At 41.9% G+C, this 7,818-nt stretch overlaps 1 long non-coding RNA gene across 1 annotated transcript in view; it reads left to right on the top strand.

Moving 5' to 3' along the window:
• The window catches only part of LOC118763752, a 24,750-nt gene extending 17,253 nt beyond the window's left edge, over positions 1–7,497 (top strand). Inside the window, exon 4 of the long non-coding RNA XR_004999503.1 lies at positions 7,486–7,497. This is a non-coding gene — a long non-coding RNA (uncharacterized LOC118763752). The remainder of the gene's footprint in view (positions 1–7,485) is intronic.
• The last annotated feature ends 321 nt before the right edge of the window (positions 7,498–7,818 follow it).

Genomic DNA, 7,818 nt, shown 5'->3' with positions numbered 1-7,818 from the left:
ACTACGTAGGGGTTTTCGTCGTTGACTCGCTCGCATATATAAAATTATTATTTATGTTCTTGTTGTACACGTTCTGGTTCACACACACACACACACACTTATCGCATTGTTTCTGCAGTTGTTGCTACAACAGTGGGTGTTAGGTGTTCTCATGACTAATGGTTAAAAATCTTTGACCCGGATTCAGTTAAAAGATAGAAACACTGGATATCTCTGACGTCATCAATTATCGTCGAAGGAAATCTATCTTCCGACGCCATAGAACAACGGTCGTAGAAGACAGACTGGTACCTGAGACCCACATTTAACGGTCAGTATATACAGTACCGGATGTCGTGTCGCACAGTATCGTGCTGTGTCGTGCTATGCTGAATCAAAAGGTAGCGCTGCAGTTGCTTGCTGCCCACAAATAGCTTTCATCAGTTTCTATGTAATGCCACCATAATTTGCATAACAATGACAGCACTGTCGCCGTCGTTCTATTAAAGTTGAACTCGCGCCATCTTATTGTTCCTTGTTGTAAGCGACCCTCGCTAGTTTGTTTTTGGTCAACGTTTGTCAGCAACATAAATAGTTCTTTCATTTATCAATACTGCCACTCAGAACACTGCAGTTATTTTGCTATCATCCATGTTTTCACATCGGCTGCGATCTGAAAGACGGCTCCACTTGATGTCCTCATATCTTTTACCTTTTATTCTTTACTCTTTTTTTTTCAGTCAGTTGACTGCAGCCATACTGGAGCACCGCTTTGAACTATTGTAGTCGAATAAACCAACTCCCAGTAATTTGTTTTTCGTTAAGTTTGTTAAAGTTTGGTACTTATTCAATTATATTAATACAAATGGAACTTTTGAAATTACCCGTGTATATATATATATAATATATATATTATATATATATATATATATATATATATATAAATAATATATATATATTGGGTTGTCCGGAAAGTTCGTGCCGATTTTTAAAGGAAAGAAAAAGGTCAATAATTACTTGCCATTACATTTTAAGCAAGCAAATATGAACCATTTTGTTGCACAATGCGTCTCCATCTTTAACTGGAAAATACCCTCTACACAGAATTGAGGTGGTTTCATGGCAAATAATTCATCAAGGTATCTTTTTACGTCATCCAAGTAATTGAAATTTTTACCATTAAGACTATTCTGCAGAGACCTGAATAAGTGGAAATTCGAAGGAGCAATATCTGGTGAATATGGAGGGTGGGGTAACACATCCCAGCCGAGCTACAGCAATATTTGTCTGGCTCCCAAAGCATCAAGTGCCGAAAATGAACTTTCTTATCTTCCATTTTAAAGGATTAAAAATTAACACAGGTTATAGGAACATAAATCTTCTTCAACGAAAAGATAGCTTAAACTGTGCTCTAATTGGAGGTGTAGTCAAATTCTATTTTATGGGCTCAACCATGTTCTAAAATAAGTCGAAATGTAAGCCGCTATAAATCGGCACGAATTTTCCGGACAACCCAATACTTGGTACACGCGCGCGAGCGCGTTCTCACACACATTTTATATGGTTATATGTCCTCCGCCATTAGAGCCTGACGCGTCGTCTATAAAGCTAAGCGCTTTATGGATGCGAAGCCATTGGTCTCTGTAAAGGATAGAGAGCAGCAATGTATTGAGATGAAGTTAAATATATATCCGTTGATAGAGTGACCAATGGTTTCACATCCATAACGGTTTCACCATGCTGCATCGCTGAAATCTACAGGTTTTTTCTTTCAATATTCCCTCTGGTTATTTTCTCTTATTCCTTTCTGTTGAAGAGCGTAGGCTCGAAACGTAAAAGACTTTTAATTTTCCCGAGCGTCAAACAAATACACTCGCTTGTTGTTCATACACCTGTTTTCGTCTTTTATTTTTCTGTAAATTTCCACTATATATATATATAGTATATATATATATATATATATTATATATATATATATATATACGTAACATGTGGTATAATTACAATAGGACAAATTTTAGCCATTACTCCGCATACAGAAAAACGATGAACAACCTTAATCAATTTTCGAAACTTATGGGTTCTCATCAGAGGCGTCCACCTCATTTTGACAATCACCAGAAATACAAGGTGTCAACTGTTTATATACTGAACAAATGCAGCAGTTACTCTATGAAAGTTTCCTTATTTGCATACCAAGTATCAAGGTAGGATATAATGTATACATAACATGGTATAGTTAAACCAGGGCAAATTTTAGCCATTTAATATATAGATATATTATATATTATATATATATATATATAGATATATATATATATATATATATATATATTTAGGTGCAGGAGTGGTTATGTGTAAAGTAGGTTGCATACCAACTACATGGTTCCAGGTTCAGTCCCGCTGCGTAGTACCTTGGGGAAGTCTTCTACTATAGCCACGGGTCGACCAAAGCCTTGTGAATGAACTTGGGAAACGGAAAGTCCGTCGTGTATGTATATATATATATATATATATATATATATCTATACGTATGTATGTATGTAATGTATGTATGTATGTATGTATGTATGTATGTATGTGTGTATGTATGTGTATGTGCTTGCGTGTGTGTGTTTGGCCCCCGACCATCGCTTGACAACCGATGCTGGTGTGTTTGCGTCCCCGTTACTTAGGGGCTCGGCAAAAGAGATCGGTAGAATAAGTACTAGACTTACAAGAATAATTGCTGGAGTCGATTTGTGTGACTAAAAGACGGTGCTTCAGCATGGCCGCAGTCAAATGACTGAAACAAGTAAAAGAATAAGAGAATAATAGAATATGTATGTATGTTATGTATGTATGTATGTGGTGTGTATGTATGTGTATGTGCTTGCGTGTGTGTGTTTGGCCCCCGACCATCGCTTGACAACCGATGCTGGTGTGTTTGCGTCCCCGTTACTTAGGGGCTCGGCAAAAGAGATCGGTAGAATAAGTACTAGACTTACAAAGAATAAGTGCTGGAGTCGATTTGTGTGACTAAAAGACGGTGCTTCAGCATGGCCGCAGTCAAATGACTGAAACAAGTAAAAGAATAAGAGAATAATAGAATATGTATGTATGTATGTATGTATGTATGTATGTATATATGTATGTATGTATGTATGTATGTATGTATGTATGTATGTTTTTACGTGTATAAGTTTGCATAAAATAAACTGGCACTCTGTTGAATGCGACGACAAGGATTTTAGTTGATCTGATCATCGGATCAGCGCGCACGCGCGCACACACACACACACCTTTGAGGTAGTGAGTTCGATTCCTGGATCGGTCTGTGTGTTGTGCTTTTGAGCAAGACACTTTATTTTACTTTACTCCTGTTGACTCAGCTGCTGAAATGAGTTGCGACGTCACTGGTACCAAGCTGTATAGGCCTTTGCCTTTCTCTTGGATAACATTATTGGCATAAAGTGGGGTGGCTGGTATGCATGGGCGACTGTTGGTCTTGTCCATAAACTACCTTGCCGGATTTGTACGTCGGAAGGTTACTTTCTCGGTGCAATCTCAGTCATTCATGACTGAAGGGGTCTTTACCTACGTTTACTTTCCCACATACACATATAAATATTCTTGCCGTTAAACACGTCCCAGGCCTTCGACACAACACCCAACCTGACACGTCCACACTTCGTCTGGCGAACATATTCTCTTCCTCAACTGCTTCTCGTTCGCGGGGAGTTTTACCAACAGTACTCGGAAATGGCCATGGGAACGAGAATGGGTCCAAACTATGCGAACCTGTTCGTTGGCTACGTTGAAGCCCAAATATTTTCAAGGTTCACTGGTCCCACTCGCGAACTATGGGGTTAAAATTGATGACTGTATCAGTGCGACACTCACTCTTTTGTCCAATCCTTCTATCCTGCGCTCAAATTCACCTGCACCATTTCCAATACGTCCGTCGTCTTTCTCGATATTTCGGTCAGCATACACAACTCTGTTCTCACTACCTCAATCCACTACAAACACACCGACTCACACTCATACCTCAATTTCTCCTCCTCCCATCCTACCCACACCAAGCTCTCCATCCCCTACTGTCAATTCCTCCGTCTACGCAGGCTCTGCAGTGAGAACCATGACTTTGAGACTCAGTCTCAACTTATGGCTCGTCACTTCATCCTTCGTGGATATCCCTTCACCACTATCCACACCGCCCTTGCCAGAGCACTTCCGTGGAGCATGCCTCTGCTCTTTCTCTTAGCACCCGCCCTGCAGTTTCCCGTTTCTCATTTCCCCTCACCTACCACCCCTTCAACTTGCTCGTCCAATGCACCATTCTCCGAGCCTTCCGGCGACACCAGTCCAACCCATCCTCTTAGCATATATTCCCCAACCTACCCTCTCTCCTTTAAATGAGCCCACAACCTACGTAACCTCCTGGTTCACAGTTTCTTCCCTAACCTCACTTCCGAACCTGGCCCGTTCCCCTACTCCCGCCCACGCTGCCGCACTTTCCCCTAACTTCCAACACCACCATTCTTACAGGCACCCATCATCGTCCCTATCATATCACTGACTCCTTTACCTGCACTTCTAGCAACGTCATTTACTGCATCTCCTGCTCTTTCTGTCCTCTGTACATCGGTCAAACGGGACGCCGCTTGGATGACCGATTCGCAGAGCACCTACGAGACATTAGACTCGACAATACACCTCGGTCTCGCGCCATTTCCGCTCTCGGTCATTTATTACAACACCTGTCTGTGTTCGGATTGTCTTTGTATAGGGGCCATCCGGACTCCCACCTTCGCCGTGAACTGATAGTAATCTTCTCTCTTCGCTCCTTTGCGCCATATGGGCTCAACTCACCTCCCCTCTTCATCTGACACTTACTTCATCTCTTCGCTCCTACCCACCTTCTCCCTTCATTAATACCTATTTCTTTACTACCCACAAGGGGCTAAACACAGAGAGGACAAACAAGGTCGATTATATCGACCCCAGTGCGTAACTGGTACTTAATTTATCGGTCCCGAAAGGATGAAAGGTAAAGTCGACCTCGGCGGAATTTGAACTCAGAACGTAACGGCAGACGAAATGCCGCTAAGCATTTCGCCCGGCGTGCTAACGTTTCTGCCAGCTCGCTGCCTTATTTAATACCATCTCCATCACCCCCACTCTCATACATTCCGCTCCACTTAACCCACCTCTACCCTCACATTCTCACCTCAAATCCGTACCCACCCTCACACCCCAACATCGGCACACCACACCACACACCACCACACCACATACCACCACACCACATCACACTACCCCCACACCACTGCGCACACACTAGCATTGACCACTTCCTAGCACCCACACCATCATCCAAACACCCACACCATCATCCACACACCCACACATTACAGACGCGCACACGCACACATCCACACGTCAAAGTCACCAACTGCTATCCACACGCACACACTTTCACACTCTCACATACACACGCACGCGCACCTTATTTTGGGATCACCAGTACTTTATTATCTCCCCTTCTTCCTAGCTCTCCTGTCCAACTACCTTTGTCCAATAAGTCGCCATGATCGTCTACTAACTCCAAAATATTTTTTATTCTCTCTTTGTTTATGCCATCGTGTTCCTTTCTGTTGAAGAGCGTTGAACTAATACACCTGCTTGTTGTTTATGCACCTGTCTTCGTCTTTTATTTTTCTGTAAATTTCAACTATACACACCACACACCACACACACACACACACACACACACATATATATATATATATATATGCCATGTCACATTGAAAGCACCGGTTCTCGTCCGATCACCGAAGTTAAGCAACATCGAGCCTACTTACTATTTATATGGGCGATCGCTTGGGAAACCTAGGTGTTGTTAGCATTCATCTTATATAGGCGTAGGAGTGACTGTGTGGTAAGTAGCTTGCTTACAAACCACATGGCTCCGGGTTCAGTCCCACTGCGAGGCACCTTGGGCAAGTGTCTTCTACTATAGCCTCGGGCCAACCAAAGCCTTGTGAGTGGATTTAGTAGACAGAAACTGAAAGAAAACCGTCGTATATATGTATATATATATATATATATATATATATATATATATATATATATATATATATATATATATGTATGTGTGTGTGTATATGTTTCTGTGTATGTGCCCACCCCCAACAATCGCTTGACAACCGATGTGTTTGTGTCCCCATTTTTAGCGGTTCGGCAAAAGAGACCGATAGAATAAGTACTAGGCTTACTAAGAATAAGTCTTGGGTCGATTTGCTCGAATAAAGGCGGTGCCCCAGCATGGCCACAGTCAATTGACTGAAACAAGTAAAAGAGTAAAAGATTATATATATATATATATATATATATATATATATATATTATATAGAGAGATAGAGGTAGAGAGAGAGAGAGATAGAGAGACAGAGAGGGAGAGAGGAGAGGAGAGGAGAGAGGGAGAGGGAGAGAGATAGATAGATAGATAGAAGATGGGATAGATGTGATAGATAGATAGATAGATAGATAGATAGATAGATAGATAGATAGATAGATAGATAGACAGACAGACAGATAGAATGATGGATGTTGACCAGAAGCTCTCCATTTCATATTTCCCATTACTCTTAGTTTTCTTTTGTCTTTTTCGCGTTAACACGTTTTTACAAATATCTATCATTATATCGCACAAGAACACACATACCCACACAAGCACCCCCACACACACATACACACGCATGCACGCACGTATTCGTAGATAGAAGCGTACTCTCATGTTCTTATCCATATGCTGATAAATATGTGTGACTTATATTCTTACGTTTTACAGATGTTTACTTTCCCACATACACACATATACTGGCAAGCGCTCTAATATTCTCATTTACTCCTCTGTTCTCTTATTCCGCCAGTCATTCAATCTGTTTGTATATCTGTCCGTATCTCATTCATACACACAGACACACGCACAACGCACACTTATATACAGAACCCTCCACCTCCGCACACACACACACACACACACACACGCACACACGCGCGCGCAACCATGTACTTTCTCTCTTCCTTTTTTTGTCTCTCATTAATTCTTCCAAACATAGCATAATAATGATATGTCTGAAAACTTGCGAGCTCTGCTGTCTTGAAGATAACTATTTTTAGGGCCATTGAGTAGAGGTCAGTGTGAAAGGTTCCAAGAGCAAGTCACTCCTACCTGATCGGTGGAGCAGACGGTAGATGACGTCACAACACGTCTGAATACGTCACAACATCTGTGACGTCGACCGACACCGGAATGGATGCAATGAGGAAACTTGCTTTTCGCTCCAAATATGCCTCAATAGTTGAAGAGATATGAAGCGACGACGTTTAACAACAGCATCGAAGAAAGAGAGACAACTAGAGAAGGGATAGGTGGTTGCGTTTACGTCATCGATCTGTAAATTCCAGCAGGAAATAGTAGCCTAATCTCCTCGAAATGGACACTCCGTCGTCTTAAAGAAACAAAAATTTCTATTCGAACTACACTTACCTGGAAAGGAGCGATAGGGTGGTTGCAACTGGAATGTATTTTGATTATATATATGCTCAATCAGAGACGACCTAGGGTTAAACAGCTGTGAAGAGAGACGAACGCTGTTAAAACACAGTAGCGTAGCTAGAGGCGGAGACGAGGATGCGATCCGCTCCGGGCGATAATTTTATGTGGGCAGCACTTCTGGGTCTGTTGTATAAGCCCGTATAGGCTTAGAGAGCTTGGGGGCTCGAGAGAAAGTGACACACTCAAGGGCTGTCCCGGGTAGCACACACTCTAGATACTCCACTGGCAAAACC

Source organism: Octopus sinensis, linkage group LG6, assembly GCF_006345805.1.
Source record: "Octopus sinensis linkage group LG6, ASM634580v1, whole genome shotgun sequence".
Classification (NCBI taxonomy): Eukaryota; Metazoa; Mollusca; class Cephalopoda; order Octopoda; family Octopodidae; genus Octopus; species Octopus sinensis.
This window is presented reverse-complemented; position numbering and strand designations above follow the sequence as displayed.